This window comes from Lonchura striata, chromosome 3 (assembly GCF_046129695.1).
Source record: "Lonchura striata isolate bLonStr1 chromosome 3, bLonStr1.mat, whole genome shotgun sequence".
Taxonomy (NCBI): Eukaryota; Metazoa; Chordata; class Aves; order Passeriformes; family Estrildidae; genus Lonchura; species Lonchura striata.
This window is the reverse complement of record NC_134605.1, coordinates 98217684-98235387: the sequence shown is the minus strand read 5'-3', so window position 1 is coordinate 98235387 and position 17704 is coordinate 98217684. Positions and strand designations below refer to the sequence as shown.

Sequence of the window (17704 nt, the reverse complement as noted above, 5' to 3'; positions counted from 1 at the left end):
TTGAAACCAAAGACAAATTTCCTATTGATTTTATCAGGAGCAATATAAAGGTCTGCAAAGATAAGTAATGTTCTTTCTCTCTCATGTGAAAGCATGTCATTGGGTTCCTCCCTGGATAGTTTTGGCTATATCATTACAAACATACACCAAGGACTGAATGTGGCCTCGCAATGAAAAACATTTTGTTTATTCAATTTGCGAACCTCAGAATGAAGGCCCTACTGGCCCTGAAATGGGAAGGAGGAATACAGAGCAGGCAGCCATACAAGGTAGGATGACTCCTTCCATGAATAGAGGGTGTCCAGGAAGTCAGTACCCAGAGAGATAATTTTGAGCTGCAGTGTCTCATGTTTGCCCTTACATCTGTCACATGGCTTATCCTCAGAGTTGCTGAGTGATTAAGTGCCCCTAAAAATCCTTTTCTCTATTGCAGGGGAGCTAGTGTGGATTCAGTCATCTACCTTAACTCCCAGATCTGAAACTCCTGCTGAGAAGCTTTGTTGGTTTGGGTGGAAGATGTCATCAAGTGTTTTTCAGAGAAGAGTGGCACTGTAACAGCCGACTCAAAAGGAGGGAATTTCCTTTCCAGGCAGAATGAGCAGGCAGGTCTTTTGTTGATCACCAAGTCTGTGGTTTATTTAACTGGGTTTTTTTTTGTGTGCTGAATGCCCTAGCTGGTGATAGGGCTACCAGGCTCCACTGCCAGCACCATACTGTGGCAGTAGGGCTTATATCTGACTTCCTACAGCTGCAAATGCTGACAGCACTAATATTTCACAATGCCTGGGACACAACCACTGGGATGAAGGAGAGAGTTTTCTAACTGAATTTATGCAGTGTGAGAGTCTAAGGAAGAATGGCTTTCTGCAGAAGGGAAAGCTTCACCAAGGAGCAGCTGCCCCCTGCTTTTAAGCTACAAAGCCCACTCCTATTGCTGAGTCCATGTTTGGTTTCTTATGCCCTAATGTATTCCTTTTCTGACTAAATTTTACTTTGTATCTTCCACTTGGATATGACTTGGCAGAGCAATTAATTTTCTGTTACCTTCAGACTAAATTCCTGCAAAAGAGGATGAGGATGGAGGCAAGTTTGAGACTTAGCTTGTGCAAAGAGCCATATGTTAGTTAACAGTATTCTTGATTTAGTACAGCTGAGCCTTTAAGGACAGATCCTGCTCAGGAAAGCCCCTGTTGAATCCGTTTTGTCCTGTGGTCCATACAGCTGTATTGGCATGCAGTTACCTTCCTGCTTCTGACTTCAGTCATGGCTGGCTGGTCAGCCTGCTCTCGTTATGTTGTTATGTTAATTGTAGACTCTGGTACAATCTCTGCTGTGTTGGAGATTGTTCTGCTGATGTTTGGTTTTGAGTTTTGTCCACTAACTGGAGCTAAAGCAAAGAACATTGTTGTACACAGAGAGGATTTTTAACCTGTATACATATAAATAATATTTTCAATTATGAGTAAACATGGAAAATTCTAGTATATTGATAAGCTTCAGCTTTTAATACTGTTTTGTTCCTTGGCTCTCAAGTTCTGTCTCCAGTCATGAATAGGTATTTTCACTGCTGAGACATTTGGTCTGCTTTCTGTTGCGAGCTCTCTCTCAGTGATTCACTTTGGTCTCCTAAGGAGTTGTTTTGCTCAAGGTGGTGTAGCTGTTGTTATCCTTGAGAATAACACACAGGTCATGGATGATACAGATAACAAAACAGACACTGTTCAAAGAAACCTCAGTTCTGAGAGTCGATGTTAATAATCCTTGATCTCTGCTGGCTGCGTATAAACTTGACAGTCTGCTTCAAGGGTAGACTGTTAGTATTTTCAGTCTTAACTAAAAGGCAGCCATGCTGTGGGATGCATACTGGAATATCACGAGAATCACAATTATTAAACTGTATTATAATCTCAACTGGGATCGCATCTGAGACTTCGCAGTCAACACAGGACTCAGATCAGTAGCTGTTGGAGCTATAGTTGGCAGTCACACAAATTTGATATTGGGGTCAAAGTTGGTGACATGACTATCACTAATGATGATAGATATGTCAGGGATTTACAGATATTTTGTATTTTTTTGAAGGTGGGCCTAGATAGAAAAACTTTTTCTGAGTTTTCATTGTTCCTTGTGGTAATTGTATTTAACTCAGTTCCACAAGGTAAATGGGAGAGCCCAGGCAGATGAGAATCATAAGCAGAGCAAAGCAAATACACATCATATTACAAGACCATACAGGCAGATTAAGCCCTACCTAAATGTGGGGTCTGCACCCTTGCTGAAGTTCTGCCACAGCCCAACCAGTCCACCATGATGGATCCTTAGTGCTGGGAATTAAAAAAGTCATCTTGTGCACTTCAATGGAGCAACATCTGTAAGACAGGCTATACTTATTATGTACATGTTGGAAAAATGAGGTAAAGAAAGGAAAAGGGTTATAAACATAGAAAAATGTGTACATTTGTTTTCAACACAGCATGAGGCATGTAGCACTTTCAGTGGACTGCATGACTCTGGGCTCAGTTTAAATCCTGAAATTCCAAGACAGGAGAATTTCTTTTGAACTCACCGAGAGAGAGACACTGAATTTTGTGTGCATTTGGAGTTGATTTCAGATGTAATCCTTGCAATAAAAGCACTTGATGGATGTCTGATCTATGATGTGCCCAAGGGTATCTCTTTCTGTGGCATAAGTTGATAGTGGGCCTAGCCAGCACATACAATGCTTGTTGTTCCTAAATCAGAACACATATACAAAGATGGGAATGAAGCTTTAGTGTTGGAAGTCAAACACAGTCTCAGGCTTTTCCCATAGGCATGAACAAATCTCTTGATGCCTCTCCTTTTCTAATTTTAGTGATAGAGGTGTTGCTTTTGCAGTAATTTATAATTGTGGTTGGTTTCTTCACTTAGAACTTGCATGGCTTGTTTAAACAACATTGCAGGTCTGAAGTTCTGTTGCAACATCTTAGGAGGGCACTAAAGCTGTATAAAACAGACTAGGCCTGACCCCAGGGAAATTAGGACATCGGTTCAAGGAGTCTTATTCACTCATTTTTTCTGCAACCCAAGGACAGCAATTGTATTTTGCACCTGGAGTACTAGTTTGTCCAAGGCAAAAATTTCCCCCAAATTTTGCTTTCTGTCTTCATGCTTTTCTATGGCTCTGAAAGGATCTACAGCATTTTTCTACAACTCTTCTCTAAAAAGATGCCTTTGTTTTTCCTAGTACTGCCATAAATGTGTCCCTGTGTGTCCTAGGATAAAGACAAGATTGTACTTCTGAATGTGGAACATCTAAATACTTTTCTTACAACACACTAGGTTAAAGATAACATGATGTTAATTGCCTGTTGCTTTAATATCATTGTGGAAAACCTGGTGTATTTCTGAAATTTTCTAAAGCATATTGCAGAAAGCCAGCACAGGTTTAATCCTGTGGTCTTCCCAGACTGTCAGTGTGCCCTTGAGCAGGTTATTTGGTGTCTGGGTAACTCAATTTCTTATAACAGACAGAAGAACACTTCTATAATGTTTCTAATGTGTTTTTTTTTTTTTTTTTTTTTTTTTTTTATGCTGGGGTAAGAAGTGCATTAAAGACTGTAAAATCCATGTAGTCTGCAATGGTCCAACCATATAAGCCATTAAGATAGATGTTAAAATATTTTAATACACAATCTGGCCAGAAGAGCCTGGGCCTCTCCATGAGATATTGCAGCCATGCTTGGCCTGTCTGTGTCAGAATGCTCTACTGCCTTGTGTGTCACTGTTAATCAGCATTTCCCTTCTTGAAAGGATTTGTTGGAGAGCACCATTTTACTCCATCTCAGACAATGCAGGCTGACTGAAATATCTGGGAATGCTCACTGCAGACAGTAAGCTTTGAGGTGATGATAAGGGACCCCCTAGCCAGAGGATCCTGCTGGTGCTTGGGTGTTAACTGGAGATGGTCAGGGCTTCTGTGGTGTCCTAGATCAACACACTTCATTGTAGTTCTTTGCATACACTATCTTGCATCAGATCTGTCTCGTTAAATCAATGGAATTATTTAAATAAATTATTTTTATTAATTTATTATATGAAAAAATTTAGAGCAAATTCCTTTGATGTCTGATATCCTAATCACACCCGTAGGGCATTAGCAAGCACAAGGCACATCTGAGTGTCTCTAATTCCCTAGTGGTGTGATTATATCTCATAATATTCACAACCCCCTGGAGCTTCTTTACTGGTATAAATAAATCAATTATTTAAGTCAAATACTTTGATCATTAGAAGCTGCCAGTGAGTGCTTGAATGCCTGAGCTGTGCAATTCACCAGGAATGATCTTGCTTCTCAAAATGCTGAGCAGCCAAGCTGAATGCTACCAGCACTTCATTTCAATCTGCTTTATAAATTAGATTAGAAGTCAGTTTCTAATGCTTCATGCTGGATAGTGAGGAAGGGAGAACTTTACAGCGGTGGAATTACTATATATTGCTGCCAACACATCCTTTTATCATTTAACACTGCTGTCATAGGTTAAATGTGAGCTACTGTTCATATTAACTAATAGCTATTATACTGAAAACTGACACAGGGATTCTAGCTAATGCACCATGAACCTGGTTCACACTCACTGCATCATATTAACTATTATTTGCACATATGGATGGAAAGGAGTTTTGAGTCACTTGGGATATATGGCAAATTAGCATTTTATATCATATTAATGAAGTGCTAATTGCTCCTTGCAACCTTTTTTTGTGCAAATTGAATGGGTCCTATTTGCATTGTCATCTAACTGCTGTATTACCTTGCAGCACTTTCATTAGGAAGAGGCAGCACTGAGTTCATCAAGGAAAAATAATAGTAATTGTGAGATAATTAGTTATGAAACAGATATTGTAAAAAGTAGGCTGGAAATACTGCAGTTAACTTTGGTTTAGTTTGGGAATATTTTAATTAATAGGTTTTATATGATATCTTTCATTTTACATACATTAAACTAACATCTTTATAAAGATTCCTGCTTCCATATTTTATTTTTCTGTTCCTGTTTGTCAAGGTGCTTCACATCTTCTAATGAAACATGAAACACAGAAAAAAATAATAAATAAGGGGGGAGTTTATTGTTGGTCTCTAAATGAATTCCAAATCTGGAGCTCTCTGACATTGCAAAATAAGAAAATATCTCTAAAGATATTGAATTTGCAGGTATCTGTGAGTCTGATCAAACAGCAGCCAAGTCTGTAAAACAATTTTTAAAATGTTGAAGATGTTGCAGTTATAATCATTTACAGAATCTTGCTAACTATCACAGATACAATTTTCGGTAAGTGTAAAATACAGTAAAAGTATAGTATGTGATGTTTTCACCCAATACAGGTATTTTGGAGAAGAGAGACAGGTGGAAAAGATGAGGTAAAATTGAAAGGTAATTTCATGCTAACTTGAGGATGATTCCATGATTGGGGAGGAAGCATGATTAATTTCTGAAGCCTCTGTGGGAAAGCCACCCAGACAAAATGACATAAATCTCCATTAGAGGATTTAAATGCATTTGCCAAGAAAAAAGTTAGCTGAACTTTAGGTACATGGCCCTTTGCCAGTCAATTCATCCAGATTTAGGGCCTGCACCTTTTCTTTTTCAATGAAGTATTGGGTATGGACAGATTGCTAGTTACAGCCGAAGGCAGTGTTACAGCTTTATTGCTGTTGCATGGGCAACTTGTTGTCTTTGATTGGGAAATAGGCTGTGGACTTCCAGAAAGGTATGCACAAAGAAATGCTTCCAAATATTTGTAGTATTAAAACAAAGGTTGTTATTAATAATGATTGACTAATACTTTCATCCTTTCTCTTTTGGCCGTGTATACTATGCATTTGTGTAAATGTAGACTTTTGTGTCTATCAAAAAGAGAATCTCATCTTAAGAGACAACTGAATGAAGAAACTGTGCATAGTACAGTCTGTCAGAGTATGTTCGCAAAAGTCTGCAGGGACTTAGGAGTCACACCTCAAACAGACATCCTGAGCACAGAAAAAACCAGGACCTTGTCCCAGGCAGGCATGAAGCAATGCAGTAAGGAAAGATTTTCTTGCTGATCTAAGCTTAAGACTTTTTCCAAACAAGCACAAGCAGCTTAGCAGATTTTTCAGACCTAAAATGTGGATAGGGAAATTTGCAAATTTCTTTTTGCAAATTTAAAAATAAAAAGTCATCCTGGCTTACCTGATGTAAAAAATGTGGATCATCTGGATTTCAGTTGTATTCTGCCTACTTGAGGACCAAACCAGAAATACTTGATTATGGTACTACTTGCATCCAATTTGTACTTCACCAACGGAACTGTATAAATGAACAGAACAAAACTGTCTTTATGACTTTGCAAAATGCTTTCCAACCTGTCTATATAAGCTGACTTGCTGAAGTCTCTATGGTAAAAAATATTTTCTCTCTCTCTTTTTTTTTTTTTCCTTAAGTACTATATAGCTATTGCTATGACATTCTGTGAGACTTCAGTAGATACTTTTGAGAACAAAAATATTATTTTACTTGTAAAGTCTGAGTGCATCAGCAAAGTCTTACCTGACAACACTGCACAAGCTTGCTGCATTGTGTGTGTCAGAGTTAAAGTTTTAATGGGTTGGTGAGTTATCACAACAAATGTGGACCCTGTGGGGAATTGTTTACTGTGTGTAAGATGATGAGGAGATCATGGGTGTGGGCAGGAGAAAAGGGCAGTGTGGCAACCTCAAGAATTTTATGGGTTTATGTTAAACAAACAACTGCAGTAATATAGGAGGTTATCAGGAGCCTCAGGATATTCAAGAGCAAAGCTCTGGTAGAGAGTAGAGGAATCAGATGCACAAACATTCTTCCCTGCTGACAGGTAGGACTGCTCTGGTATATTCCTCTGCTAGTCCAAATGAATCTGGAAGAGCTGAGCAGAAAAGGGAACTTTTGGTAAATGAGGAAGGCTGCTTCTGCCTTCACAGGCTGTGTCCTGTTACACGCTCATCTCTTTTCCCGGCACAGCTGACAGGAGTCCACTGACACTGCTCTATGCAGCTGTTAGGCTCTAGTTAGAGTGCAAACCTAACCTAAGCTCATGACTACAAAAAGGCAGTAATGTTTGACACAGTGTTTAGTAACCTGTGAGAAATTAATTCAACTTCGCTATGATTCCCTGCAGTTACTTTGCCTGCTTAGAAAATCACTCCCAATTTCCTCAGTTGGCACTGATTTATTTATTTATTTATTTATTTATTTATTTATTTATTTATTTATTTATTTTTTGCTGTGCCTTTGCCCTATGGAAGCAAAGTGCTCTGATTGTGAAGAAAAGCCAGCAAGTGTGGGTCAAGGAGGGGGGACTTCAGGTCAGGATTGGAGACACCTTGTTGCAATGTCATGGAAGAGACTTAATTTCTGTTGCTGAGATCTGTATCTCTTACTTGTCTTAAAAAGGGAAAAAAAAAAAAAAGAAAAAAGATCACTTCCTTCTATGGCCTGATGAATAAGAAGCTTTTCAGACACCTAAAATAAGTAATGTGAAAAATTAATAGTTTGGAGTCCAAAGCAAAGTTTGTATGACCTCAGAAAGGGAGGGAGAGAGAGTCTTCAAGGGAATGACAAGAATCTAAAAATATTGATTTCAATTTGCCATGGGAGGGAGCAGGAGAAACAAGCCATTGGAACAAGTTCCTGAAGCTTCCCACTAGCTGGAATGTTGAACAGCAGAGTGAAAACAAACATTTCTGTAAGGTTTGCCTTCTCAGAAAAGATTAAGTCCAGTTCCTCTTGTCTTACACTCTGTCACTGGCAGCCTCTGGACTGTTTGAAACACCAAAGAAGGCAGAACTTTCAGTGCTGGTGGTTTGTGGAAAAAAAGAAAAAAGCTATGGAGGACGTTTTACTTTGGGCAGGGATTTAAAGCTCCAGCAAGATCCAGCTTGTGCACTTGTGAAGGGCCGTGCTCAGCCTCTGGGGCTGGAGGAGGACAAGGGTACAGTCAAGCTCCTTGTTCATCAGAGCTCTTCTAGGAGTGCCTCCATCAGTGCCTGAATCTGCCTTTCCCCAGATTCAGAGTCCTCAGCTCAAATTTCCTGAGGCCACATGATTTGATTCTGCATTTTGTGTGATTTCAGACCAATCATTGTCTCAGGAATGCTGCTACTGGATCAGTAGGCCCCAAAACCCTGCCCCAAATGGCCCACCTTTCCCTTGACAGGCAAGAGCACAGTGTGCACATGTGTCTCCAACTGGCCAGAGAAGAAGGAAGCTTTGATTTTTGACATGACATTTTCCTCTTTAGTACGGGTCCAAGCAAAATCACTGTCTCTACTGCTTTGTATATTTGAGAAGAATGCAATAACTGAAGTAAAATGATAAATTGAAATTTGGAAGTGGAAATGGCTTAAAATCAAAGTATCTGAAGGTGGCTGTGCTATTAACATGAGATGAACTTTCTTGTGACCTATATGCATGCAAAGATTGACACCAGTACAGGATCAAAAGACCTTATGAAAGGCTACAGTACATGAGAGGAAATTGAAAATGTGTAGGTTGTCGATCTCAAGAGTGGCTTTTATTAGTTATTGTACATAATAAGTATTGTGTCAGAAATGAAAGGGATTAACTCTCACCCAAGGTACTGCACCTGAGCAAATATTGTCTTGCCTGGGTGAAATTTGTGCCAACACAAAGAAGACTTGGTATGAGGCTATGCACTGCTTAAGTCTCACTTAAGTCTTCAAAATGAGGATTATGCTGGATTTTAGTGGTACAAAAATACAAGGACAAATTTCATCCCTTATATTGCTACAGTGTATATCCCTGGGGCTTCTGGAGTAATGTAGAGTCTCACCAGGAGACATCAAAGCTGTTGGAAAGTGCTTTATCTGCAGACTGACCACTTTCCAGATTTGGGAAGTCTTCATGTCACTGAACTGAAGCTCTGAAAGGCTATTAGAGAGAAACTAAATAGATAAGTGAGTTTTAATGGCTGAATGTTTTATTCTCTGCTGTGTTTTCCAGTGGCTCAAATACTTTTGTCTATGTGAGCAAGCAGAAGAATATTTTGTGAGGTCAGTAGGTTTTTCTGTGAAACGCTGTAAATTTTGTAACAGCAGTTGACAGTTTGTTGTTGGAAGTATGAATAGAAAACTCAAAGTTTCAGAATAAAAGTAACAAATATTTTCAGGCCAGAAGAATAAAATTCTATATCTGGAGAGCTAAGGAAATATTTTTCATGCTGAATCTTTCTGTCTAGAATGCTTCCAGCAGATGTTACTCACCTTTTAAGCACACTCTTGCACCTGGGCCCAGTTTGCACACCTCTTGCTAAATATTTTCTAGTTTGTGGAAGAATGGTGAAATGGTTTCACAGGAATGCAGACCATTGACTTGACATCCGTTCCCATATTTAATTGCCTGTCTTTAGTGATAAGGCATGCCTATGTAAGCTGGACTGTAACCACCAGAGGCAAAAGGAGTAGGATATAATCTTGTACATACACTATTTTCAGCAAAACATTTCCTAGTTTTTTTTTTTATTATTATTATTATTTTTTTTTGTGATTCCCATATTTATTATGTCTGTCCTTTATCCTGCCATAACATAGGCTGAGAGGCAAAGAAATGGGGAACCTCATGGTGTCTTTCTGTAAAACTGCCTCTCCTGTGTATTAACCTGTTTCCAGGGAGGTCTTGTAGTGATGCCTCTTTTTTTTTCATATATGTTCCAAGACATGGAAATCACTAATGGGGTGTGAGAGACTTTGGGACACTGTCATATGAAACTGTTCCTTCTGAGAGGATGTTTCTGCACTGACAATGGAATATTTTTGAGGAGCTTGCATCACCCCCACTACTCTCATTACAGCTTACACGTAATGAGAATGCTTCTCTTCCCTATCAAACTGATCCCTGAGCCCTTCCTGCATGAGCCCTTACTAGAATTGCTGGTTAGTCTGAAGACACAATTTTACACAGTATTGGTGTTTCCCCACCAATTTTTTTTCCTTAAATTCTTTGTAGCCCAAATATATTCTGATCTGATATTATTAGATTCATTTATTCTGTTTCTCTATTAATTTGATATTACACATATAATTGTAAGCACTGTATTTTTTATCTTGCATTGGTATAGTGGTTGTGTTCTGAGCTGAAGGTGATTAGTGATCTGAGGAATGCAGGCCAATGTAGGTAAAATGATCACACATGAATAGAACTGCTCTGCATGCCAGGAACTGTATAATGCTTCTCTGGCATTTGAGGAGGCCATAGGGTGGTGATGAGCTCCTCTGTCCTTCATCTAATACTTGCCCAGTGTAAGAACACTGGAAAGCAGATCACTGTCCTCACAGAATCCTTGTGAAGTTGGCAATACTACTGTCACTATTCTGCAGATGAGGAAATTTTAGGAAGAAGAGAATCAAATGATATAACCAACACCCCTCTAACATACACCAGTGATCTATAGAGGCACAAATTCACTGTTGTATTTTTACCTTCTTCCCAAGTTTGGCAGAAGTCTTTGTATTCTTCTGGATTTCTGTTTTAGTCAGAATTGTTCTGTTATCTGCTCCAAATTAATTTCTGTGGCTTTCCATGATTTACCAAATCAAAATATTGGATTGCATTTGTGTCATGTTTACAATGCATATGGAGGAGAGGAGAAATCTCAGAGGAATTCGATCATGGATGTTCAAGCTTGCATTTGCATTGTTCTGTCACTGTGAGTAAGCACAGAGCAAGCAAGAACTTTTCTGTGCTAGGTGAATTTCTAGGGAGATTCAATAGTCAACAACAAAAAAATGGAAAGCAGGATGATTCTACCTTGGTATGCTTTTGATATATCAAGACAAAAGTAAAGAAATATAAATTTCTTTATTATTGGGGGAAAATGCATTTAGATTTTTGGTTTGACCCACTTGATCCCACATTGAAGAAAAAGAGGAGAGACAGAAATCAAAAGTATTTCTGTCTTAATAATTTCTAGATAAACATCACCAGTGAGCTTACTAGTATGGCATTTTCAGTGGAAATACAGTATTTCAGCTGGACAAAATGCAAGAATGTTTTATCTTGTGGAATTTTGCACTCAGGAATGGAACAATCCTTCATACTGCCATGACTGCCTCAGCTCCTAATATGGATTTAGCAAGTAGCTCAAGAATACCCATCAAAACCTAAAAGATGCAGTTGCTATGGTGGTTTTTCAAAACCTTAAAGGGGTGTACCAAAAATATTAGAAAAAAATTAATTGCTGTAAAAAATGTTGGGTTCAAAACAGGAGGGATCCTGCATTTTCACAGACTTGCTAGCCTTTGTGTTGATTTCTCCCATAGCAGCTTCTGCCTTGAATACACTACTCAATTTGATTCTGTTGTGTTTTATGTGCACTGAGCCCAAGTAGAAGCCTTCTGTCATAATGTCAGTGCCATTTTGCTCTTAGAGATTGTAGCTTTCAGCTTGATACTTTCTTGTAATGACACTACCCTTATTCACCCTTGTTTTGATGCTCTTTTGATGTAAAGTGTGTTTTCTGAATGAATGGGTTTGCTCCTTGTTTATAATTCAAATTGCTGAAGCCTATTTTCACTGGATTTTCAATTATGCAGCATTTAATTCCAGAGTTCATTTTCTTTCAGAAGAATCCTCAGAAGGCTTTTAAATACCAGGGTACCACTTTTTGTTCAGGAAGTCTCTGAGTCACAAAGGATTGCAGGAGACTGTGCTGAGGAGGTAACACTGTGGGCTTACTCTGATATCACACTATTTCCTAAGTTTGTGTAATTGGTTAGTGATTGCAGGCATGATAGATATGTGGTCTCACCTGGTGCAGCTCCTTTATATCCCTATGCACACAAAATGTGTCTATGTCTTCATTCCTTGTGTCTTTTTTGGATCTCACTTTCTGCATTTCTTATTATATAACCAGAAATCACTTAAAAAAGGTAAACATTTAGGGTGATATCCTAGCAGAAGTCCCAGACTGTGGCTGTGTTGGTACACTGGGCAGGACCAGGAGCAGTGGCATTGATGATGCGTGGAATTTGGGTGTTAGCACACTCCGGGGCAGGATTCTGCCCATGCCAGCCAGTGCTCTCTGCAGCTGGGCCAGAGATGGGTCAGGGCAGCAGCATGAGCCAGGGGCTCTTCCAAGCAGGCAGATATGGATGAGAACTCCTCTTTGGGGAATGAGCAGAAGGACAGAGTTTAGCCATATGGACATGGGCTGTGCCATAAAACTTGTGCGCAGGGGCAGGGAATTGGCCCTGAACTGCTGTATTTTCTATTCCAAGGCAGGCCTGTTGATTTTGTGCCACAGCGCCAGGCCCTAAGACAGAATGCATTTACAGCTCACTGTATACAGGACGTAATTTTAATGCTTGGCTCCTGCTGCAAAAAATGTCACAGTAAACTTCAAGAGGATTGTTTATGTCCCCAGAACCTTAAGCTGGAATAATGACTCTAATTTATTTATGCACATTTTGACAGCTTGTTATGTTTTATTCCGTAAAGCTAAATGTGGTCTCAACACCTTGTAGTTATTGCTACCAAGTAATGATGCCAGGGAGAGATAGGGATTTTTGTCTCTGAGCAGGGAAGATCTTAGCTTTAGAAGTTTTAAATTCTGTAAGGATTTAAAACTGCTGTCCTTGTGTCTGTCTGTGTGCTTGAGAATGTACAGTGAAACTGAGGGGTGATGTGTCTGCATAACTGAGTGGGAACAGATCGACTCTACATCAACACTGAATGCTTGAATAACCCAGAAACCAGTGACCTTCATGTGGGAGCTGTCACATTCAGCAAGAGATGGGGACTTCTCTGAGTAGAGACCTGTAAATGCTTGCTTGGTCTGCAATGTGACTCAGTTTGTTTTAGATCTTCTGAATGATACAGACTGGGTACCCCCTTAAGAGAAATTCAAATTCTTTCTCTATGGATGTCTGAAAGACAGACCCCCTTCTAGTCTGAAAGGGTTGTATAATTTCTGGGTGTGTTCTATGTATCCATAATATTTTCAGTGTCTAATATAATGCTTTAAGTTTGATAATATATTGACAGCCATTCAGGGTGTTCATAGGAGCACTGAATAGTTTTGTAAAAAAATAGAATATGATATTAGTCTGTAGAAGGCTACTTTGATGAGGAGTTTAAATGAAAACAAAAAACCCCAGTAAAACCAGAACACTGGTCGCTGGATTCTGTATGATTTTGAGTTTCTTTTTCTGTTGTATACAGCAATATCTATACTATCAAAGAAAACTCTGAGGAGCATCCACAAGCACCACATTGTCTACAATTAAGTGTTGGAAGAGTCTCTGGCAGGCTTTAGACCTGGACCAACTAGATTTCTCAAATAATTTATAGATACCATTCAGGGATGAACTCCAACCCAGAACCCATGCTGAACAGGTACCATCTTGTCTTGGAGGTAAAGAGGATATGAATAGGAAATGTTGCAGAGAGTAGTTGTAATCCCAAAGAACTGTCCCTGGCTTGTTCAATTCTCTAGTGCAGGTACAGCTAATGCCAGCTTACTTCTATAGCATATACTTTGGGAAGCTGGGTTGAAATGGGGAAGGGGAGGAAGAGCATGTTTTACCTAATCCAAGATATGTGGGGATGACAGAAATCACATTAACATGGACTCTTAATTCCTTCCTGAATATATTCTGTTGGCTCTTAACAGTAGTAGCACACAAAAAATAGCATTCATGGTGGATCCCTGGAGTCTCAGTGGGGACGGCTGAGAGACAAAGCTGTATATATGTAATGATGGACTGAAAAGGAAAAGGTATCACTCTAAGGGGGAGCTCAAAGTGCAAGTGTTGGCTCATGTTCACTAACCTGGGTGACAGGGCAGACTGGTCATTGCCTTTGGGCTTTAGTCTGTGTTTTAATGCATTATTTTTTTTATACTTTTTCTTAATGGACTAGTCCAACTACAGTTTCCAGGGCCAAGTTCATTTATGCTTCAGAAACAATAGGGGGATGTTACTCTGCTGCTGATACAGAGGCACTGATGAGAATGATCCTATTACCATTCAGTTACTAACTCCTTAATCAAAGCTTTAACTAGGTGTATAATCCAAGAGAAAGACCTGTGGCCACACTGGGATTCAGATGCAAAATCATTCACCATTAAATTCTAGTTGTAGAAATTTGGTTTTCTTGCTCCTACCCTAAGGAAGTGATCAAAGTCAATCTGACAACTGACTGACTCTGCAGTCCAAGGAAGGAGATCTGCCTGAACATGGAGAGTGAGCTGAATTTCCACCTTTTTTGGGTTGGCATTTCGTATCAGGTTTGAATCTCGTATTGTATATGTCTCTCAGGGATGGTGAGTTTATCAGGATGGCACTTGCATATAGTTCTGTAATCACTGTGACAGTTCCCTGGTCTCTAAAGTAATTTCCTGAAAAAATAATATGAAAATCACCAGTCTTAGTCGGTGATTTTTAAGTAATCAAATGCAGCTGAAAATATGATATACAAGAACTTGGGCCAAATCTTGTCTATAACCTTATGTCTGAGCTGTGTAGAGTATGGCATAGTCCACTGTCCTTTTTGTGAGAAGGTAGAAATGGGTTCCATTTCCTGAAATTGTTGCCATTCCTGTTGTTAACAGAGGCAGAACTCGGAGATCATTGAAGAGATGAGCCATTGGGAGTCTGATGTAAGTTAAATTGTACCATCAGTGAAGTCTGCTGCTGTCATCCACAGGAATTTTCCATTGTGGTATTTTAGCCTTGGCTCCTAGACCTGGCCTAAAGTATCTGGGTTTTTTGTTCTGAAGTGGCTGGTCCTGATACATAGTGAAGAATGCAGAGCCTATATCTTGCTCTGGACTCTCTTTCATCTTGTAAAATACACATAGTTATTCTCTGTCCTGTCCTCTTTTTATGCAGAAGACACTGTCAACAAGGAGTAGTTGATGGAGTTCCTGACAGCAGATGTTTCTTTTAGTTAGACTGCTATAAGGGTTTTTAATATACAAGCATGATTTTTTTTCTTGTCTGTGAATTCATGTAAAAATGACTTATGGAGCTGAGGCCTGGACTGCATTAGGAAGTTGCTGTGCTTTAAATTAATTCTCTCTACAATTTTTTCTACAGACCTTTGGATGTTTGGAAAGTCCAACCATCAAATGCTTTCCTGTTTTATATACTATGGACGAGAGTTCTCATCTTCATTCCTGCTCCAGAGAAATTGACCCATAGGATGAGGAGGTGGTTAGTTTTCTGTAACATAAACAACTACATTGTGGCAAACTTGAAATCTCATCTTCTTTTCTAACTTTCCTGTTAATTTTACAGCTAGACGGGTAAAATAGGCTGCTTTCTAGATACTCTTAGTCTTCAAATTGTGTTCATGGGTATTCTGAGCTACAGCCCACAATAGCTCTTAGCATTTTGCAGTGTATGGACAAATGGAAGTAGGAGATTGTGACTTTTTATGACTTTTATAAGGAGTTGGCATAAGGTTATACCGTTTAATTTGGGCTATATTTTGCTAGCTTTTGCACATATGGAATAGCATCTTTCTCTGCAATAATCATACCTATATAATTCTGTCAGAATCTGTCCTACCAGCTGGAGTGAGCTATTTCACACAGTATCTGATATTGTTTCCTTTTTATCTGCTGATGCAGAGAGCTTTGCTGTATATCCTGATATCCCATGGCTCCCCTTTTGGAGCTCTGTTCACACATCTTGTTTCCATCTGTACTCTTGAAGAGGCCTGCTAGGTGGAATATGTATCTGTCAAACACATGTCCATTCTGGACAGCAGCCCTTTACGGGTCACGCCTTGAAACATCGCTAATTTGATTTCAAAGGGAGGTATTACAAAATGCCTTTTGTGTTGCTAGGCCTCAGGAGAAGGACCTCAGTTGGACATAGTGAAACACTGCAACTGCTTTAGCAGTTCTGTTCCTTGTTGGAACAGATATAAGAATCAGTCACATCTTTGTCTTAGAGTGCTGCACCTCTTCAGAAGTCCCCTGATGTGAGAGGGGATGGCTGAATGTGTGTTAAAAGGTCCAGGGGACAGAATCTTAGTGATCCACAGCATCCATCAGATGCTCTTGAACAACCTCAGGAAATGAGTGGAAATCTGACTCTTGTTTGACTATCCTGATTCCTGAGAATGGCACAGTGGGTGCAGAGGGTTGACGTACACATCTGTGCACTCCCTGGCAGTGCTTTGAAGATCTGTGTTGCAGCCTGTGGCTTTTTATGATGCAGTCATGTGCATTTTTAAGACTTAGAATTAGACACCTTTGTGCTTGAAGTTAAGCATGACTGTGACTCATTCAGCTGTCACTCTTACAGACTTGGTGTGAGAACCATATGGAAGGGAAGAAGTATCCCAGACCTAAGATGCAAGTTTATGGATTGCAAGACAGGAGGCCAAACACTGAAACAGTATCTAACAAAAGTGAGTACTTGGTAAAAATTTCCACTTCTAATTGGTCAAATTTCCAACATAAATTAAACCATTTTCTTGAAGTAGTGGCTTTTCCTGTTGGTAAGCGATGAATCTTCCCCCACAGCTAATTCACTATTTTTAGTTAGTTACAGTCGCTCATTGGCTGCACAATCTCTGAGCACATTAGAGCCATAGTAGTAGTCTGTCTGGCATTTGTAAACAGGCAACACTTGGGACTTCATAATACTCTAACTCAGTGCACTAGTGTGTCAAAATAAAGGTCATTTCAATTTCATATTATGTCACACAGTTTTGAAGTGACATGTATTTAATGATTTTTCTCCAGTAAATGAATGATAGCAAGTATTAAACTAATATGCTTTGATGATATGTCCACAAAAAAGGCAAAATCTTTTCAAAAACATTAAACTAATATTTTACCAGGAAAAAACTCCACAACCCATAACAAAGATTCAAACTCCTACCCAAAGCTTCTGCAATGAAGAAAATCAGACTTCTTGGCCCTTTCCAGATGACAGTTTGCACGAGTTTTGCTGTAATTTATTTATGTGTGTCCATCACTGCAGAGTGAGGCTAATCTTTTGATAGAGGTAGAAGAGCACGAAGGTTGCAGTTTGAGCTTGTCATAGAAGCTGTATCACAAAGGTCATAACACTAAAGGAGTAGAAAAACCAGTCCTTATGTGTATGAAACCTACAATTGTGCATAGACATGTTTAAAGTCCTCATTTAGCAAAGCCTTCTTGTCTTCCAACTCTGCATAGTATTCCAGGTAGTTTCTCTCTGCCATCTTTCTAGCAGGCTATGGGCTCAAATAGGCACAAACTGGAGCACAGGAGGTGCTGTCAGAACATCAGGAAACAGTTTTCATGGTGAGTGTGGTCACTCACAGATTTTCCAGCCAGGCTGTGAAGTCTCCATCCTTGAGGTATTAAAAAACCATCTTGACATAGTACTGGGCAACTTGCTTCAGGTAGCCCTTCTTGAGCAAGTTGGTTGGGTCAGATGACTCCCAGAGATCCCTTCCCATGCCAACCATTCTATGACTGATTCTGTGGCTGCTTGATCTGGGCTGCTGACATCTTGTTATTCAAAGGCCTAAAGGCATTGAATAAAATCTGTTACCCAGTCTTGGTTTGGGAATGTTGCTCTTGGTGTTAGCAGTTGGTCATGTGCCACTTTTAAGAAACAGTTCCTTCAGCACCGAGAACTGTTTTGATTTTTGGTAGTGTAGCTTTTGAGTATGCAGGAGGAAAG

At 39.5% G+C, this 17704-nt stretch overlaps 1 protein-coding gene and 2 long non-coding RNA genes across 3 annotated transcripts in view; all 3 read left to right on the top strand.

Annotated features, from left to right (window-relative positions):
• The window catches only part of LOC144246077 (uncharacterized), a 193397-nt gene that overhangs the window by 131975 nt on the left and 43718 nt on the right, over positions 1–17704 (top strand). The gene's annotated exons all lie outside the window — the stretch shown is intronic.
• Positions 334–13280, top strand: LOC144246015 (uncharacterized). Its single transcript, XR_013339617.1, has 3 exons — positions 334–602; positions 11642–11732; positions 13236–13280. It is a non-coding gene; the product is annotated as an uncharacterized LOC144246015 (long non-coding RNA).
• On the top strand, positions 13389–15218 carry LOC110467967 (uncharacterized). Its single transcript, XR_002464952.2, has 4 exons — positions 13389–13409; positions 14185–14257; positions 14626–14673; positions 15113–15218. It is a non-coding gene; the product is annotated as an uncharacterized LOC110467967 (long non-coding RNA).